General features: G+C 40.5%; 1 protein-coding gene across 3 annotated transcripts in view; it reads right to left on the bottom strand.

Annotated features, from left to right (window-relative positions):
• The window catches only part of LOC122880990 (low-density lipoprotein receptor class A domain-containing protein 4-like), a 228,570-nt gene that overhangs the window by 197,376 nt on the left and 9,566 nt on the right, over window positions 1-21,628 (bottom strand). Inside the window, exon 2 of one of the 3 annotated variants that reach the window (XM_044206588.1) lies at window positions 10,142-10,172. The exons of the other annotated variants lie outside the window; for them this stretch is intronic. The gene's annotated coding sequence lies outside the window, so the exon portion shown is untranslated. The remainder of the gene's footprint in view (window positions 1-10,141; window positions 10,173-21,628) is intronic. 3 annotated transcript variants of the gene reach the window in all.

Raw genomic sequence — 21,628 nt, 5'->3', positions numbered from 1 at the left:
GTAAGGAATGGCTTATACAACGTCTTTGTCTACTCTAACGTTAGCTGCAATCATTAGCATGTCCAGCGACTAGCTTACTTTCTTCAGTAGTAACCCAGCCTTACTACCAGGAGCATTTCGTACTACATTATTTTGTGGGATTACAGGTTACATTTAAAAAAAAACCCAACCTGTTTGAGACCCCACTGTATGGAAGCTGGTTCTTTATATTAGAGTTTAGGTAAGGTTAGCGCCTCTGTCCTGCTCTTTGATTTGGAGACGTTTACACTCCAGCCACCCTAGCCAAACCTGTTACCCGAGATAGCGTTACTTTCGTCAGACACATTGGTTAGTCCTCATCCTAAAAGCCTTTTCTGTTGTAATGTTAAAAGTAAAACATACTGTTACAATACTGTAAAACATAAATCTAACCTCTGGCTAGCTTATCCAAATATGTAAGCTAAGCAGCTAAAGCGCGTTATGTTAACAGATTTATGTTAGAATGAAAAAAGTCTGAATAATCTTCAATCTTAAAATGTTAAGATATCTTAATTTTTTTTCCTATCATACTTATAGGACTAACTAGCTCTACCCTGCAATACAAATACACTGCTGTGTGAGAATGGAAAGCTTGACAGGGGTGGCAAAAGTAGCTAAGGGGGACGGGGCTTAGCGAACAGTCTGTCTGAAACTTGTTCAAAATCCATATGACTGTCTGACACTACGTGCTCCTGTGCCAACCTTCATGTTGATTTGCAAAAGTGCAGCGGAATCATAAAATATCCCTACTAATTTCATAGTGATAATATTGATACAGGAATGGTGATACTAGAAATAGAAAAACATACAGGTGGAAGAACATATTCATCAGGGGAATGTGATGGCACTAACAAATATATAGTGAATTGTCTTCCACAGTATATACACATCTTCTCCTACATCCTACAGTGGTATACTGTACACTGGAAGTGTAGAACTCATATGAGGTGTGTCCTGATGTAGATGCAGATGCACAGTTCCAGCTGAAGTAGAAACCACTGCCAGGTGATTATTTATCCTTTTCAAATAGTTGAACCACAACCAACTATGTAGCTGGATGGTGTTTCTCACATTCACACATTTGTAGTCTTTACGTTACAGCTATAATAAACAGATTCTAATATATGAGCAACACAGACGGGCCTGTCTAAGCTCTGAAGATACTAAGGGTGTAATCACAGCAGTAGGTTCACACTGGCCCATTACCAGGAAAACCAAGGATTGTAAACAAAAACACACAGGCTCACAATAACATGTTTACTGTGGTGTTATATCATACCGATTCAACAGCCAGCAGGGCTGGAAGATATGGCCGAAATGAATATCACAATATTATTAAGAATATTTTTTATTACAGATCAATAACATTGCAAATGTTTTCATATCCAGTATTTATTTAGTGCTTCACAGTGTAAAGAAGCCCTACACTACAGTACAATACAGTTACTTTGTAATATTTGTGTTACCATAATTCTTTACTGAATAGTGAATCCTCGTATTATCAGCAAAACCCCTGCAGCCGCAGCTGAGTGATAAAACTGCGATAATAGGTACATTGTGTTTATTGAGTTTTGTCTTTTCCATTCAGCTTGGATGGAAACCCAATTAAATCAGAGTCCACCAGCACTCAGAGGAGTCTTGGCATGTGAAGAGGCGCTGTAGGAAAAAAGGCCACCAGGCAGACAGGAAGAGCCAAGGTAAGAGGACGGAGCGGGCCGAGTATCTTGAGCAGCACAGTTGCTCTTCAGGGCCCAGTGAGCCACCATCTGTCCCAGGGCTGGGGAGGCCAGGCCAGGAGACAAGCTCCCCTGACAGCATGTTACCGCCATATGCTGCTGGAGCATGTACACGCACAAACTGGCATGGCTGAGAATGCCATGGGATGGTATGGTCTAGCCGGCACCAAAGTGTGCTGACCTTATCTGGTGTGGTCTGATGGAGGATAGAAAATGTCACTGAAGAGATGAGCACTCTGCTTGACCTATGCTGGTACTCAAACTAGCCTGGACTACAATGGGCTTTTACTGTTATAGTTCTGATTACGCCATGACTGAACAATAAGTTAAGATACCACTATACCAAGTATAAATGCACTGGCTATGACTGAGTGACATTTAGGGCTGTAACTGAATCTGAGTTTTCCAAGTTGATGCTCAAAGCATATTCATCAATACACCTTACCACACATTACGGAAATACTATAGAATTCATGGCCTAAGCCCAATTAATTACATTACAGTCCAGTGCACCTGCAAAGCTGCCGCCACACACTGAACTCCTACGACAGCCTACATGTGAAGGCTCATGTTTCCATTTAAAATTCATATTTTAGTGCTTTCACTGGCATCTATGATCATTATGTGTGATACAAAAATAGCAGATTTCCACACAGTCAAAGAAATGTGTGCATCATGATCATAGTTTGTAAAAAAAAAAAAAAAAAAAAATCCTAAAGCAGAGTACATCTCCGGCGTGGCTCCTGACAGCCCTGTCAGCCTTGCAGTGGTTTCCGACCAAACACGCAAGAGCAAATATGTTGTGCGAAGTAGAGAATGAAGAAAATAAAAAGAACAGCAAATGATCCTACAAAACAGCTAGCTGGGATGCTACAAACTAGATTGGAATGTAAATAAACACACAACATTACCTTTCTAACCTTTTTCTCTCCGATATTTTCTGCCATGCTTGAGACCATTCTTTTCTACATAACTTCCGCCTCCCATCAAAGCCAGGATTCAATTGGACGTACATTGTGTAGGTTGATGTGTGTCAAATCAGTGTAGTGCTAACCACCATGGCTTGCGCAACTGCCTGAGAGAGCACAGCTACTCTCTCCATTGAAAGTAATGGCTTTGCTCTGCATAATGTCAAACTTGCGCCTGTGGTATGAAAATAGTGTAGTGTTGATCACACCTGACGGCAGTGCAGGAAGCAATACCAGTCTGGTCTGGTCCAAGAGTAGTCAGTAGTAGCATCAGTAGGATCAAAGGGGCAAGCAGAAACGAGGGTGAAGAAACAGGGCAAGAAAGAATCAATAATTGTGAAATGAAGACACTGTCCAGCAGTAGCAAAGACAAATCCCGGATCTCTTCTAAGCATAACGTGAGAGTGAATCTGATGTTCAAGATGAAATGACTGACGGGCAATAAAACATGAAAGGCAGCCAGACACATGAACGTATGCTCATGAAAACAGGTAGATGTGACTGAGCAGGCAGGCAGGCAGGCAGAGCAGAGACAGAGTTAGACATACAGACAGGAGGGCAGACAGCTAACAGAGAGAGATGAGAAATAAACACATACACAGGGACAGATAGACATGCAGACAGCTAGACTGGATGGAGAGGTTTGGAGGCACGAAGACAAACAGACAGATAAAGGGAGATGACTGCCAGGTAACCAGACTGCAGGTCTTATGATCTGCTCACGTCACTCCCAGTGTGAGACAGGAAGACTGCCACTTCCCTGCTCTGCAGCTCCACCACTGCTGACATACACACCCATAACAAATCTCTCCTTCCCTCTTTCTCATTACATTTTTCTTGGTTTATGTTTCTAATGTCAGTGTGCTTTGTTATTTAATTTGTTTAAACTAGAGTAGCATTCAAATGCTCTTTCTCTTACTTTAATTCTATTCAGCCTACCTAAATACCATGAATTTTAGTCTGTATGTACTATACATTAACCTCCTTCCTTCAGTCTAATTTGTTCATATCTCTCCATCTACCCTCAGTGTAACAGCAATATTTCACCCCAGTCTATAAGGAACATCCACATGTTAAAAGTTTCATCAGACAGATATTCTCTCCAAAACGCCTTTCTTTCTCTGTCTTCCATTTTTAAAATAAACTGCTGCAGGCCTGTAGGGGTAAACAAAGCTTTACATATTACACACTTCAAGATTAACAGTCAACAGTCAGACCGATTCATGTGGCAAGTGGCCATGATTTGCTATGTAGGGACTGTCAAAGACATGCAGACTAAGTGATGATGAAATGAAAAACAGAGATAAAGGAAAGCAAGAGACTAGGGCTGCAGCTAGCGATTATTTTAGTAATCCGGTATTCTACCGATTATTTCATCGATGAATCAAGTAATCGGATAAGAAATACTTGCTTTATTAAAACAGGTCTCTTAAAATGAACAACTAATTGGTTTCATTTTTAGAAAATCTACATTTTTAATGCTTAAATTGCATACAATAATATTATCTGTCAAAACTAAACCCATTTAGTGCATGTAAGTGCCATGTAACATTCTGGGTTTTAAAGAAAACATGTTCTGAAATGCAAAAACACACCTTTTGCTAACTACAGCTCAGGCATAACATAAGCCTTTACTGTCTTCTTTGTGGTATTTGTAAGAGGCAAAAACGAGTGGACAGGAACTGTGACTATCATAATAATAAATAACATGAATGAAGCTCAGGCATTCACAAATTGACTGCGGCATTTTATTTTCTGTGGTTATTTTCTGGAACAAAACCTAGCTAACTTAGGGACATCATAACTAGCCACCATATTGATTTACTGTAACATTAGCTTCAGCTTTCTGCTGAGAAGCTGAAGCATAGACGTCGTACTGTTGTGGTAGGCTAGTTCAGTTTTACAATAGACACACTGTATAGAGTTTTCGTGGACACTTTCTGTCTCTGCGGCCCTCGCTATTTTCTCTCTCTTCCTCCACTTTGTAATCCTTGCTGTCAGATCACACCAAAGACGCTCTGAACCATCAGCATAAGCACGTTGTGCGACAGTGTGTCTGCATCCTCACTGAATACTATTGAATAAAGCATGTCTTCAATCCAGGTTTCAAAAAGAAAAAGCGTTCTGGACCAATTGTAGACAGTCCACGGACGACTTGCTGAGGCAGGTGAAAAGGGAATTACAATAGTCTAGCCGGGATGATATAAAAGCGTGAATAGCTCAGGTTGTGATACAACAGCTCTGAGCAATATTTCTTAAACAGAAAACACATGTATGAGTCAATGATTAGATATGTTTGTCAAAGTGCATAGCCTGATCAAATACAACACCGAGATTTCTGAGATTGGACTGTACAGCTGGAGAAAGAGACCCAATAAACTGAGCAACCTTGGAAGCTAAGCTATCTGAAGCAATGATAAGGACCTCAGTCTTATTTGCGTTGAGCTATAAAAAGTTGTTAGCCATCCAGTCCTTAATGGCAGTCAGACAATTGTGCAAAATGGTCAGTTTGTCAGACTCATCTGGTTTAAAAGAGACATACAGCTGGATGTCATCAGCATAACAGTGATAAGAGATACCTTTAAATGTGCTAATGATATGACCTATGGGAAGCATATACAAAGAAAATAATATAGGGCCCAAGACAGAACCCTGAGGCACACCACAGGAAAGAGCAGCAGTTTCAGACCTGTAGGGACCAAGCGACACTCCTATCCGAGAGGAGGAGGATAGGAGGAGAACCAGTCCAGAGTGCTCCCAGAGACACCCACCCACTGCCTAAGCCTTTTAATCAGGATGCTGTGATCTACAGTATCAGAGCATTCACCCGCATCACAAGACATCATTATGTCATTGGCGACCCTGAGAAGAACTGTTTCAGTGAAATGCTTCTGATGGAAACCAGATTAGAATTAATCTAAAATGTTGTGTTCAGTCAAGATGGCAGTGAGCTGTTTGGCAACAACTTTTTCAAATTTTTTTGAAATAAAAGGCAGCTTTGATATAGGCCTATAGTTTTTGGGAAAGGATGGATCAAGGTTAGTTTTTTTCAGGAGCGGCTGAACAACTGCACATTTAAAATAAGATGGGACACAACCGGATTTCAGGGAGCTATTTATAAGAGACCAGGCATGGACCTATAGACCCAAGTACATTTTTGAGCATGGAAGTTGGTAAAATGTTTCATATTGCCCACCAGATCAATGAGGAGTGAAGCTGTCCAAAATAGATGGCCGAGTTGGATAATCAGAAAATGGAGTAAACAAGGGGATGATGCTAGCCCTGACTTTGGTCCATTAATGAAACATTAAGGCTGCAAGAGAAGTTTGCTGTAAGGTATTTTTTCTGGGGTAGCAGTGTGTTACCTAACTTGGTTGTTGAGTAAAAATGATGTAGCCTTGGATCCAGGGCTCCAGACTTAACTTTTTTCACCACCATCCTGGAACCTCTTCCGAAAAACTATTTTAACCGTCCCGAAGTGAATGTAAACCGTCCAAAAATCTAAATGTTGTTTCTTTTTTCTCTTTTTGTTAGTATCATCTATAGTTGTTTGTGGCATAATAAAAACACCATTAAAATGTTGAGGAAATAAATAATTATATCTATTTTGCTCCATTCAAAGAACTGGGCTTAAAACAAAACCTAAAAATTATCTGTAAACTGTCATAAACAGAATTAAAAAAATTACATTTTTATGTCACCATGACCACATGGGCCATACAACCACAAACATACAACCGCTAAAATGGAGCGGACCCAGTGTTTAGCTCCGTTAGCTGTAAACACACCGCAGGACTCTGCTGCCCACTAGCTGCTAACAGCTAACTAGCTCTCTTCCTGCCGATTTCAACACGGATTTGTTGTTCACAATGTAGCATTATCAGGGAAAAAGTAATATACTCACACACAGCTGGGGTAGCACCTGGGTAAAGTTAGCTAGCTAGTAGCAAGCAGCTGGCTAGACTGTTTCAATCAAATGATGTGCTCGATCTGTAACCAGCGCAACATATTTGCGAGGTCCTGCCAGCCCTTTGTGACTGAGGGGTTAGACTGACCGGTACCGTGGGAACATTTCAGAATCATCATATTTTCCGTGGGTTTCCCTGGGCTGAGTAGTCGGCCAGTGATAGTAACTATAGTAACAGCATGACAAGACGTGCTCCACTGTAGTCAGCACTAGTTTGTCATTTGCTAAGCGATAGTTATACATATATACACACATACAAAAATCTCTTTCGTCCCTATTCGTCCCAAACACATTTTCTATCGTCCCCGGGACGACGGGACGCCATTAGTCTCGAGCCCTGCTTGGATCACCCACTCAGAATCCTAAATCGTGTATGAATAGTGATGTGTGACAGATGGACAGACAAATGGATCCTAATCCTGATACCATGGAGGGGGAATCTGAATTAGCTTCCATCTGCTGGGATGAAGTGTCTAAACATACCTGACAATATGCACCAACTAATGGCCTTGCCACCTCAGCAGGTTCACCATACATGGGTGCCATGTCACATCTGACATTTCAGGATGCAGTAATGGACAAAGACTTTACATTTTAATATATGCAAACTGTGCAGCTGTTCTAAAACTTCTTCAATTGTTGGAAGGCTACATCTTTACTTATTGCTGCTGTTTATCATGATTACTTTATCAGCAAAAACTTTTCTGACTCAAACAGGCAGAAAAACATTGAGGAAATTTTCCATTTCCTATCAGCTGTTACAATTTGATGTATCATGATTTACATAATAATACTTGGATGGAAACCCGGCTACAGAGACAGAGAGAAACAGACTGAGAGCTAAATAGAAAGATAAGATGGAAAAAAGAAACTGCAAAACAAAGACAGCGAGAAAGTCAGATGGTGTGTGTGTGTGCGTGAGGGATATTTCCGGAACTTGTTATGTGCAGACAGAGACGTACACACACAGCTCCACACGACAGATCGGCTTTTATAGTCCATGGGATTTTATAGTGCACACGTCGCTGAAGAGCACACACCCCCCTGGTGGCACTAAGCTCATTTCAGCCCCACTGACAGATTTATGGCATTTCCATCACCTCATGTGTCTCAATGTGAGTCTGTGTGTGTGTGTGTGTGTGTGTGTGTGTGGTGTTCGACTTGACGCCCCAGAAAGTACTGTCACAGTTGGCCAGGTGCCAACTTCAGAACAGTTGGCAAGACGAGACTGCAGTGCTCTGCACAAACCAGTGGCATTCCACACACATGCAAACACACTGCAGAGGTGATAAGATTCTTGCTATAGAATAGATGTTTCCCCAGTACTGTAGTAAGGTTGTGCCATTAGTTTCAGGTCTAAGCTACAGCACTGTGAGTCACTGCTGGAGGTAGAGAGAGCTTCCATTCAAACCTCCATATATAAACAGGAATGCATACAACATATACATAGTTTATTAAAGGAATTAAACATTTGGGGAAATTCATTTATTTGCTTTCTTTCCAAGAGTGACATGAGAAGATCGATACACTGCAACAGCTTCAGGGTACAAGTCAACATTTACAAATGATCACCTTGAAAAAATGCTATGGCTAACATGTTAGCAAACAAGTACCTATTAACACATCCAGCAGACATGGAGCAACATTATCATTTGGAGTCATGTTACTACCCACCTGATGAATGTAAGTCCAATATTTACTCTCTTTTTGCTCTGTTTTGGTTTCCACCAACTCCTGAGAAAACCTACTGGCTCTTTAGCTGCTAAGTGCTCCACTATGTTCACCAAGTAGTCGCTAACTTCGTCTGTCTGCAGTTTGGTGCTGGGCAGGTAGTGTACAGTGGGTTTTAAAAACTATTTTGCTGAAAACAGCTGCCTGCTGCTGATGAGAGCGGTGAGACTGAACCACAGTAGCAAAGTAGTTGGGTAAAACAAAAACAATGAGCTGAATTAGAGCTGCACGATAATGGTAAAAAATGACATTGCGATATCTTTTTTCTGCAATATATATTGCAATATGAAAAACAATACATTTCACCAGATACATGCATGTTATTCATGTACAGATATACAATTTACAATCATAATTTTCATAATGTGGGTAATTTAAAAGTCTATCCTCTTCTAACAAAACAAACCCCCCCTCCTACTTTTACCACACTTGGTTCAGCCCTCTGCCATCCCTCCAGAAATCAGCTTGTATGCGACTCTGGCACTGGCACTGCCAAGTGGAGAGAGAACAGGTGGAGAGGTATTTGGGAAAAACAACACGTTTCTTAATAAACTTTACAAATGGACTTGTGTGTGTCAACCTGGATACTGCAAGTTGTGTGTGTGTGTGTGTGTGTGTGTGTGTGTTGCGTGTGTTAAGCGTTTCTTAGATTAGGGCACGGAACAGCCCCGTGACATTAACTTTTTTACTTTTAACCAGCACCGGGACGAGCTGCTGCTGATAACGGGAATACACGCCCTCAAAAACCGCCTGGCGTAACCGAACGCCTGCCTGTAGCATCCAGGCGACATTATCTGTGGCAGTAGCCGCGTCGCGTGCATGTTTACAGGCAGGTGATACGCAGACTCTGCATGCACAGCGATCAGACCCACCCGTGCAACACGTCTGAATGCAAATTTGTATCTCTGCAGACCATCTTTGAGAGGGCGTTGTAACTGTCAATCATTTTTTAATTTGGCCAATCAGAGGTTTACAATCCACTGTCAGTCAAAAACTAATTTCACCAATACGCTGCCTGAAACAGTTGTCAATCACTTTTTATCTAAGAGAGTTTGTGCACTCCTGGATGAGGTAGATGAAATGCCACTGGGGTTATGTCGGAAACAGCTGGTGGCCAATTACTGGGTAAACCTAAGGGGGCATGGAGATAGCCATCCAACAAAAAGGGTACTGCAGACATGTTGGGAGAAGGGGAGGACACATAATGAAAGCTTTGACTGGACAGGATAGCAAACAGCAAAAGCTATGGGAGTATATGATAAAGAGTTCTGTGCAACTGTGGTGTCGCCTATTAGACCTGTCTGGGAATTAGAAAATCCATGTGTAGATCTGGAATTACTTAAGATTAAGCATAGTAATAAGACTGCCAATTTAACCCGTGAATACTATAGTTATAGGGACCATAAATATAAAGACAGTGTTCAGAGTTTTACAGATGGATCAAAGGATCCCCAAACACATGCAGCAAGGTCTGCATTTGCTGTAGAGGTGGGATTTAGCAGGAGAACATCTGATTGTGTGAAAGTATATACTGCTGAATTGTTTGCCATGTCGATGGCATTAGAATGAAAAGATTAATTGTAGCAATATTTTAATATGTAGTGATTGTGTGTCGGCCCTTGCAAGCATTAAGACAGGTACAGCCAGAAGTAAACAGGATCTTTTTTTTATGAAATCTTGTTTAATAACTCGAGAATAGTTAGGAAAGGGGAAAACATCACCTTCATGTGGGTCCCAGCGCACTCAGGTGTCCTGGGAAACGTCAAAAGAAGCAGTAAAAAAAGAAAATGTTGAAATCAATATTAAATTATCAAAATCAGAAGGGAAAAGCATAGTGTGGAGAAAGGCAAATCAACAGTGGCAACAGCATTGGGATAATGCAATAAAGGGGAGACATTTACACTCAATCCAAAACAAAGTAGATGTGTTGAGAAGTAGGGGAACAAAAACGGAAAAAGCAAGTAATAATACGCAGGCTGAGAATTGGGTACAGCAACCTTAACAGTACACTTTCCATCATAGGAAAACATCCAACGGGTCTTTGCAATCTCTGCCATGAGGCTGAGACAGTAGAGCATGTCCTTATATCGAGCAGGAAATTTACACAAGAAAGACAAGAAATGATGATGCAACTACGAAAAACAGAACGGGTAGAGGACAATGTGGAGACAGTGTTCCAGGGAGGAAATAGTTATTTCGTTTTTTAAGGATGACTGGACTGGAAAGACGGCTGTAAAATTAATGGGAAGAAAATTAAGGGAGAATAAAACCTGAAAGTGGCAGCAGTACAACATTGTGGATGCCAACTGCCATAAAACCTCAAAGAAGACGACGAAGAAGAAGGGGGGCAAACGCTCCATCCATCATTTGTTTTGTACGGACAACTTTTCAACTAGCTAGCGTTACCTAACGCTCTCTCCTTATCAACTCCTTGATCATAACAGGATATAGTAACGTTTACCACTGCTCATTTTAGAAAGGCCACCGCAAGAAAAGTGTTCATTGATTCACTGGCTCACAGATGTTTGTTTCTGGCTGCCAGCATTAGCTAGTGCTTCATTTTCCCAGGATCGTGGGCGGAGAAGGATCCAACTGCAGTCCTCCTGAGGCCTCTAGTTCTGTGAGCCAATGGGGTTTGAGCATGTGTAGTAGGGTTCTGTTGTATGAGGTTGGCTACATAAACTCAATTACTTCACCTTAGCAGTCCACCAAACTCTGTTTCTGAACAAATTTGAGAGGAGAAATAAGCAGTCCAGTTGCTAAATCTCCACTCACATTAGATCTACAAGGCCGAATTTAGTTTAGATTGTTCCGACTTTAGCATTAGCTTGCAGCGTCTAGCGTTCCAACAACTGTTGCTCTAATAAACTTTCGACGTGTGATTTCTAAAATGAGCAGTGGTGAAAGTTACTATTTTCTGTTAGGATCAAAAGTTGTCAGCTTCCACTTTAAAATGTTGATAAAAAACGTTGCTGTCTGTTGATACATTGATCCTTTGACTAGAGCTGAAAACTTCGGATCTAAACCATAGACTGTATAAAACAGATATAAACACTGAGAAACGAGGTAAGTTTGTTGCTTCGTGTCGAACCTCGCCCTTCTCCTTATGAGAAAGATGATTAGCCGAATTAAAAACTGATTGACAACTGGTTTAGGCGGCGTATTGGTGAAATCAGTTTTTGATTGAAAGAGGATTGCAAGTCTCTGACTGGCCAAACTAAAAAATGATTGACAGTTACCACTCCCATTCAAAGTTTCCTGTCTGCAGAGATACCCTACTCGCTGAATGTGACAACTGCACATGCGCACATCGCAAAGTCGATGCTGAAACGATATATGGTGCAGCCCTAAGCTGAATGATGCTAAAAACACTCTGTCGAGCTGAGGGAAACTGCAGTCTGGTGATAATTTTCTGTGGATTCGTCACTTGGAGTGACCCGGTTCACATTACACGTAATCATTTGACCCATTGTTAAAATAAAAATAAAAGTTAACCAGGGCATTATAATCGACTTGTTTATTTTGTTTCTGTGCTTAAAAAGCTGCAATCCACAAACATGCAGTAAAACTGGGCGCATACTAACTATGCACCAGTGACTCAGCAACTTAAAACTCAGCGAGCACATACAAGAAGTGTAAGCAAGCGTCAAGTTCAATGCACTAAATCACAAAACCTTGTCTCTTAGGTTAAAGAGAAAGTACTCACAGGAAGTATACCACTTTAAGGACTTAAATGAGTGGACTGCAGGCTGATGAAGCAAAAGAACAATTCAGCCAATCTCTTCCAATCCACTGTCATAATGACTTCAGAGTGCTGCTCACCGCACCACCCACCTGCCACCACCAAGTTAAGGATGTAAACACACCCAGACTCTTTGATATGGCAAGAAAGGAAAATGGGACATGAAAAGATGGAGAGAGAGAGACAGGGTGAGAGACTAGAAGAAAGGGAGAGAATTAGTGCTGTCGCTTGGTATTCACAAAGACTCCCAGCAATTAAAGCTGTGGATTCAGAGCCAGGGAAACTTCCTTGAAGGTCTTGGCAGTGACTCTGAGGCTATCCCTCCTCCACACCAACACACACACCACCCCGTAACCTGAACTAATCTCCAGCAGCTTCCATCAGCCCACAGCAACTCATGTTATCTCATATTAACATACACGATCCTACCCGAGCCTACATCAGCCTACACTAACCCACACCAACTGACTCATTACGCACCATTAGCAGACAAAAACACACACACACACACACACACACACACACACACACACACACACACACACACACACACACACACACTTCATTTAGTACAGCTGCCTAGTAACAGGTAGGATATTTTTGCCTCCAGAGCAGCCTGAATCTATGAGAAATTGAAGCAACAGCTAGTACTGCAAATTTTCATGCCATTTTTTAGTCTATCATCTAATTTCACAGTCAAGGTCCCTTGAAAAAACACTTTCAATTTAGTAATTTTAGTCATGAGATATTAATTTAATTTACTTAATTATTCACTGGCAGAATTAGTCTGTGACTTATAATAAGCTGATGGAAATATACTGTAACCACTCAGTTCAACCGTGGGTTAGGAAAAATAGCACCACTGAGTCTAGATAACTATTGCAAATTGTAGACATTTCATCATTTTTAAGCTTATGTTTACTGTAAATGTTTTGAGACTAATGACCGAATTCTATGAGAAGTATCATGTGACTGCATTACATAGCAGTGTATGAACTGATTGGGTTTTAGTTAAATCGGTAGCATGTACGGTAGTTAAACAAATGTTTTGATTGGGTGAAACATTTATTACAAGGAAATATTTATATTTTTTCTTCAAAACCAGGTCTTATTTTAATAGTTAGGGCTATATTTCCTTTTAGTTATTATAGCAATTTACTTACCAGCTTAAATGCCAAGATCTAGACACACAGCAACATCACTATACCGTCAGGGCAAGGCAGTCCAACAATTGGACATCTTATTTTGAAGAGGAGACTTAGGGCAAATGTTAAAATTTGTACCTGATCTGTCTGTTGTAAATATTTTGCAGACAAGCTTTGACCTTCCATAATTACCAAGAATATCTGACACACCACCAAGGTCTGTACTTTTGTTTGCAACTTGCATAAAAACAGCCTACATTCAGTAAGTCTCTACTATACTATATAAATATATGTGAAAACATCTGTTCACAGGCTCTTTTATTTCAGATAGAGACAACAGCTAACACAGTCGATATGTCCTGACTTAACAAGTTTTAAAGGCCCTGCACACCCACAGAGGTGTTTTCAGTTATGGCTGATTAGACCTCTGCTCAGGCTGAAAATGGGCTTAGCTATGCTGGGAATTATGTGATCTCACACCGCATGTATTAATAAAGATAATAAAGGTGTAAAAAAAAATCAAAAAAATAAATGGTAAAGGTGTAGGCGGCCACGCCCAAATAGTAGAAACAAAACTAACAGCTGTGCATTCCAATACTTATACTACCAGACTACTTAGTATGCCAGAAAAAAAATTTGCATGTCCCAATACATAGTTCGTCAAATGCAGTATGCGAAAAATACCAGGATGTCCTACTGCATCCGGTCGCATTTTGCAGTATGCAAGCCAGCATGCTTTTCTGGCACAATCCTCTGCGCAGCGGGAGATACGTCACATCGACTGAGCCGCCGAGAGAGCGCAGACAGATGACAGCTCATTGACAGATAACAGCTGATTGACAGATGACAGCTGACTGACAGACGACAGAAGCCGCAATGACAGATGACAGCACGATTACAAATAAAGGGATCCAATGTTGTGCAAAAGCCTCATTTGAATTCCTGTAAAATCCTACTCTGCCTGTTAGCTGTTATATATTGGAACAACTGTTTTATATTTCATAACTGTTCTCAATCCTGCCAATACTGTTAAGGTGGTGCTAGAGCAGCTACACTTCATTTCACACATGGTTTATTTACAGTTTGAGATACAAAGGCACTATATATTAGGACTGCAATGATATGAATTCCGATTTTTGGGATTTTTAATTTAATAGGGACGATGCAATTTAATATAGTTCCTATACAGAGCATGAAACTGATGTGCTTCCCAGCGATTTTTTAGCTATTGTTAATTTTCAACTCTTGTCCCTAGTTGGGCTTTTACATGTACAGTGTAATTAAAATATACAACTTTCAGTATCATGAAACCACAATCCACTACAGATATGGTAATACAATAAAATGCATATACAACACACCTTGGTATTCAGAGTACAGATAGCTACAAATGGGTACAGCTCTGGTTTGCTTTTAGCCAGCACTTAACCTTTGTTGCAAAAGATTTTATATCGGGAATTAATTTGATTTCTGTTGGTTACGTTCCAGAGTTGACAGCCCTTTATCTGATAGTACACTGTCATAAAGTTTTGCAAAATTGCTGTTTAAGTGATCAAAATAATCATAAAGATAACCAATAACAACAAAAGGGCATAACTATGAAAATACCAATGACAGAGAAATGCATATGATACTGCATGTTACATACATTACAAAACAACAGCAGAGCTCTCCTGGTTGACCTCCGTCTCTGTCGAGCTCAGCGATTGGCGTGTTGTTGTATCTCCATGGTAAAGTGTATTGTCCAAACCGCTTACTTTTTTCTTTTTACTTCAGTGCCTGATGTTGCACTATGGACTGCGACTGATGTATGAGCAAGAAGGTCAATGTTATGACAAAGTAGTATGTCCCAATAGTTTGCATACTACATGCAACAGTATGTACTTTGTAAGGGCAGCTGCAGTACGTACTGCAAGTAAAAAGAATAATTATGCGATTTGGAACGCAGGGCAGGAAAGTGAGATGTTAATCATTTACATTCTGGACACGCCCACAACATCCTGAGAAGAGGCCTAATCAGGTGAAAAGTGAAAACACCTGCGTGGGTTTACAATGTATGTGTAAGAACTTAAAGAATGAGGACACAGAAATTACAAGCAGTGTCATAAAGAATACATGGGCAGTGTCAATTTAAAAAGTATGTCCCAGTACTTATAATATTAATAATACATTTATAGAGTGCTTTTCTAGATGTTCTACGATGCTTTACATGACAAATTAGGTACGTAAATAGAAAAAACTAGAACACAATAAAAGCATAGAAAAGTACTGTAGAGAAGGACATAAAATCAAACATAAAAAGCTGTTTTGGAAAGGTGAGTTTAAGGAGACTTTTTCATCATAGCCTAGTCAAAGTCCTGACCTGAATCCTATTGAGATGCTGTGGCATGACCTTAAAAAGGCAGTTCATGCTCGAAAACCCTCCAATGTGGCTGAATTACAACAATTCTTCAAAGATGAGTGGGCCAAAATTCCTCCACAGCGCTATAAAAGACTCATGGCAAGTTATCGCAAATGCTTGATTGCAGTTGTTGCTGCTAAGGGTGGCCCAACCAGTTATTAGGTTTAGGGGGCAATCACACAGGGCCATGTAGGTTTGGATTTTGTTTAACAACCTTCATTTAAGAACTGCATTTTGTGTTTACTTGTGTTATCTTTGACTAATATTTCAATTAGTTTGATGATCTGAAACATTTAAGTGTGACAAACATGCAAAAAAATAAGAAATCAGGACGGGGGCAAACACTTTTGCACACCACTGTATATGGATGTACTGTATGCACACAGGAGTACTGAAATAATCAGCAATGGTGGCACAGACAGTATATGTAGCCATATAGAATGCAACACATGCACACACATGCAATCACAGGCCGATTTAAAACAGAGGAAATCTGTACCAACTGTGGTGTAAACTAAACTTTTCATTCACTGTCTACAGTTCCCATGCATTTCAACATTTTACCAACCAGACATGAGTTTTTAGTTTAGAAACACACTTGTGGAAGATGGCATATGATGTGTTAAAGTGGCTGATGGATGATAATAGCCAGCAGTTACCAGGTGTTGTTCTCCTCCTTTCCAGTGAGACACACACACAAAACAAGACAACCAGAGGCAGCCATCACTTGCCAAACCAGTGAGTGGCAGGAGACAAATTTAAATGATTTGCAGTAAAAAACGGCAGCAGCCTTGCAGCAGCAGACTCAGTGATGTGTCTGTTGGTATCTACGTTAACACTGTGGTCAGGATGAGCAAAACAGCATTACATAAACTCTCACCTTCTCTGTATTACTACAAGTAACTGGATAACACAACATCATGTCCACTCTTCTTTAACTTTAGGGCATTTTCCTAATATTATATCCTTCATAAAAACAGGGGTGTGGGATTCATTACAGAATGCCAACTAGCAGATTTTTTTCCTGATTTAAAAGTGTTGCTCCTGTCCTGGGGGCAAGGTGACGTCATCTGCTAATTTGCATTTATGTGGCATCAGCAGTACCAATTTCAGAGTGTCTGCAAGTTTCTTCGAGTCAAAAAACTTCTCAATGCCGGCTAGAATTGAATGAATATAAGACCTCAAATCAAATTAGAACATGAGTAAATACACAAGGCATGGCAACTGATTTGGGGGTATTCTATGGCCAGAGTTGTGCAGTGAGCCTTGAGCCCAGTTGGAAACCGGGTTGGATTAGAAGGAATATAATATAATATAATAATAGGTATGGTAATGGCTAGCAATCACTCATGACCAACCGAATCACATCTTTTACTTTCCTTTAAAAGACAATTTTGTGGTGAAAGAAAAAGCTGCCAAAAAGTTCTACCAAAACAGCTTTTCCCTGGAAACTTCCTGCATCTCAGCACCTTCAATAATTCACACAAAGCAGATGATTCTAACATAAGGATTGGCTAATATAGTAAAGAGTTCAGTGACATCAGATAAAGACTGATGTGGTGGTTAACTACAGGGACAGCAAAGCAGCAGCTGGTTCCTGACCACTTGAAAGGATGTGGCCAATCGTACCAAGTATCTTACACTGGGAAAGGCCGTAATTTATTTCATCCTGCTTGAGGGAATTATGTAAGGTTCTGTCAATCTGGCCAGCATTTTTCCATAAAAAAGCATTAGTAAGTCACCAAACTAGCAATATGACAATATTTTGCAACATGCGCCTTTAAAGTGCTCGACATGACCAGAAAATTCTTGACACCAAACCAGCTCGACTTACTTCAGACACATCTCCTACTGTGCCTCTCCTCCCCATGCTGTCACAGTCAGGTTCACAGCAAGTGGTCAAAACACCAGGCACAGATGAGGAAAAAAGTATATGTGCACATGAATTGGCTGTCACGCAAACAGAAGCCAAAGTAGCATTTATTTATCTAGTTGGGGTTTTTTTTTTTTACTATTCCTTTTTTCCACCTTGACAAGACATGCTTCTGCATCTGGGAGTCACAGAGGCTTGGTGTAGAGGCTCCATAGCTCTGCAAGAGGTACCACTAAGGCTGACCTTCTCAACAATGTAACTATGTGATCTAGCTAGCAAAGCCATGTCCTATGCAAACCTTCCCATTGTCACTCTATAGACCCTTGCAGACACCCCTTTGAAATAATCTGATGGCAGTTTAACATGTTTGGTCTCATGCATGAATAAGCACCCTGGTCACTTTTATGTAACAGTCACAAAGGCAGTCTTACTAGGTCTGACCTGTAACATTTTTATATCACTTTCAACACAGCAAAAGTCTGAAATAAATGCCGTCAGATTAACGGAAAGGCTGCAGCAGCACAAAGTTAGATATGCAGAGAGAGAGAGAGAGAAATGTGCGTCTTGTAATATTACTGCCTTCAGAGATCACTGTGATAAATGTATAATCTTCATCTCTTATGCTAAAATAAAATAAAATCAGTTTAAGAAACCTAGAAACACTGTGTAAGAGCCGATTTTAAGTTGTGGAGATTCTTCTGAGATCAGATCAAACTATAAAACTAGTTTCCCCTCACAGTGCAATCGGGGCAAAGTAGGTTAAAAAAAACCCTCATACAATCAGCAATAATCAGACAACAGTCGGCCTATATTTTTAATTTTTATTCATAGCAACTGCATGAATGAATGAATGGATATCTAGCTAAATGCTTTAGATACAGCATGTTAACTAACAGGAATTAAACGAGAGTCCCAGCTTAATGGCTTGTCATTCAATGCTTGTGCACTGTTGGATATTATAAAACAGGCAGCAGAATTCACTCTCTAATAACGTTAAATGATGAAATTGATGCAGAAATGTATTATTAGATTCACTATCAGAAGCCGGGGCGAGCGTCCCTCTTGCTCAACATGGTCATTAATTAAGGCTTCAAAGGCAAAATAAGTTTTAAAATCCATCAGTGATGCAGCCTGAGAGAGAAAACTTTTTCTTCTTTTTTCTTAATAGGGGTGTAACGGTTCTGAGACCAAATCCACGATGCAAACTTCCACAACAATTAGTGTCAAACTGTGAATTCTGTGTACCGTTACACTCCTACTTCTTAATATAACAATTCCTCTCTCTCTCTCCCTCTCCCTCCCTCTCTCACTAAATCCATAAGGAGCATTAATGTAAAAGACACTCAAGTCTGAATGACACAATGCCATCACTTAACAGACAAATGAAGCCAGCAATGTTACGTACGCCATGTCTGAAAAGGGCTTATGTCAAAAAGTAAATGAAAGCATGTAAATACAATCAGTTCAGGTGGTTAAATAATGGATGCCCAACATGAATATTATATACACCTTTACCAGAGAAGCATGAATCCAAATTTAAGTCTTTGCTATGCAGGAAAAGTCTTATCTAATCTGGAGCGAGCTGACAAAGACTGCTTGAGGAAATGTTATGCTGACCTGTATGGTATCATTTTATCTTAGACAACATCATTGCATCGCATGTTTGTTGTTCTGGTGTGTCACTTTAATTCAGAAAAACATGGCTTACCTTAAAAATTCTCTGCTATATTGATGATAACATCACATCTAGCTATTGATTAAAATGTTCCTGTAGGTCCACCTGATGAGTGACGTTAACCTATTTAAAAATCTCCTTTTACAGCATTCATTAGTGACAAAAATCTTCTTATGCAGTCCTTGTATTCACTTCTAAAAACCAAGTGCAGTTCAGCCACTATCTAAGGCAGACTGTCTTAAACTTTTCCGGCCCATGAGCCAAATTTAATCATCTGAGTCTCGCCCTGGGACCCGGACACATTAAAAATGCACTGGTAAACTTGTCATGTCACCAGAATCAGGTCGTCTCTCAGCTCCTGGTTTAAGCAACCTCTGTGTTAGACTGTAGCCAGAGCCCCGTCTCTACTGTCTCCTGCTAACTTCCCTGCGAGTTCAGCCGGAGTTCACTCCACCTTCTGATTTTTTAAGTTGTAGCCTATGGCCTGCAGAGCCCAGTCATAGTCTGCATCAATAATGCAGAGACCACAGCCTGCTAACATCTCAGCCTTTAGCGAGAGGTCTGCTCGACAACACACCGCTGAAACAAAGGCAGGCTGAAGACGTCTCAGACTAGCACCATGAGAACAAGAGCACTGACACCCGGGCTATTTTAGGAACACTCACACACACTGGCACAGCCATACAGTCGGAACACACTCTGCAGCTGTATAATACCCAGTTGTACACACTCTCAGATTAGGCACACAGATGAATGGATAAGTGTGCAGTCTGTACACACACATGTAGACACAATCAGGAGTGTGTGTGTGTTTTAAATCTTTGTGGCTCATGTTAACAGCCTTTGCAGCCAGTCGATTGAATTACCACACAAGAGCAGAGCAGCACTCAGTACAGCATTCCTCAGGAAAGGTACTTCCACCTTACACACACACATTTGTTTCACTCAGTCATTGACAAAATGATTTCCCTAGCCCCTTACCATAACCTTAACCATCACAACTAAGTGCCTAACCATAACCTGATTGTAACCTGAACCCTAAAACCAAGTCTTAACCCTCAAAAAGCAGTCTCTACCCGTGGGGACCTCAATTTTTGTCCCCACAGTGACACAAGTCCCCAGAGGTCAGTGTGCATTCAGGTTAAAGTACCCACCGGGATATAAGAACATGAAAGACACACACACACACACACACACACACACACACACACACACACACACACACACAGAGTAAATACACACCCTGATGTATCTCATCTCATCAAGCTACTGGGAAACATCTTCGTTGTCAGATGAAAATATCTCTAATTATTCAGGAATTGAGGACGACTCTGGCTCATTTTCCCCACTGACCAAGACATTCTTGTTGAAACGATACTTTTTTAGTTTTCAATGAGATTCATAGTCTGCAGTGCTACGCATAAAAGAGCATGTAAATCTTTAATTTGAGTAAAATGGAAAAACCTAAGTAGTGGAGGTTTTCGGGGTAACAGCATCAATGTGAAGTGAGTCTGTGTCTCTCTCTCTCTCTCTCTCCAGTCTTTTCTCCCATGCAGGGACTTTACTGAATTATTAAATTGATACTTAGGCTTTGTGGTTAAATGAAGCTATGCAAACAAGGACGAACTGTATTAAAAACACTCTAGCAGTAAGTGAATGGACTGTTTGACAAAACTGTTTAAATGTCCTCTGTGAAACTCGCTTAAAGAGTAAAACAATATCAAATTGCTGTCCCCAGCACTTTTTGGTTGTTTCTAGGGCTCCTTAACTACTTAATCAACGACTTAATACTGCAGTTTGTGGACTGCTCCTAATCAGTGTGGGAACTGTGGAGCCATTAGCCAAATGCTGGGGAGTTTCTCTTCTCTAAAGCTTGACGGCTGTGAGATCTGTCAAGTGGGTTCCCAAAGAAGCAAAAGGCAAGATAAATGAGGAGAGGGGAATGACTCCTGCTGGAAAAAGAACTGTTTATTCACGATAGCCATCGTAAAGACAGCAAAGCAACAGCAAACATGTCTCCCTTCATGAATGATGAAGGAAGACACACACACACAAAATTCCACATCTTATATATTCATATAACTTTTCAAATATACAGTATCTTCTGTATATGTCATCTCCATACATTATGGCCTAAATATTGTACACTGCTACATATGTAATTCTGATGTACAGTACATTAAATCCCTTTTAGTTTCATGACCAAACCACCTGTCTGTGATGCAGGGTGTGGTCAGAGGTGAAACAGAAACTTTCAACCAGAGAGGGCAGTGAAATCCTGCTTCACAGCCTGCTGTTAAGTTACTCTTTAAACCCTCAGCAAGGAAAACTTTTTTTTTTGTTTCAGTATTTCATTTACTGCTATGACATGA

Source organism: Siniperca chuatsi, linkage group LG9, assembly GCF_020085105.1.
Source record: "Siniperca chuatsi isolate FFG_IHB_CAS linkage group LG9, ASM2008510v1, whole genome shotgun sequence".
Taxonomy (NCBI): domain Eukaryota; kingdom Metazoa; phylum Chordata; class Actinopteri; order Centrarchiformes; family Sinipercidae; genus Siniperca; species Siniperca chuatsi.
The sequence above is the reverse complement of the archived record's forward strand: the minus strand, read 5'-3'. Positions and strand labels throughout refer to the sequence as shown.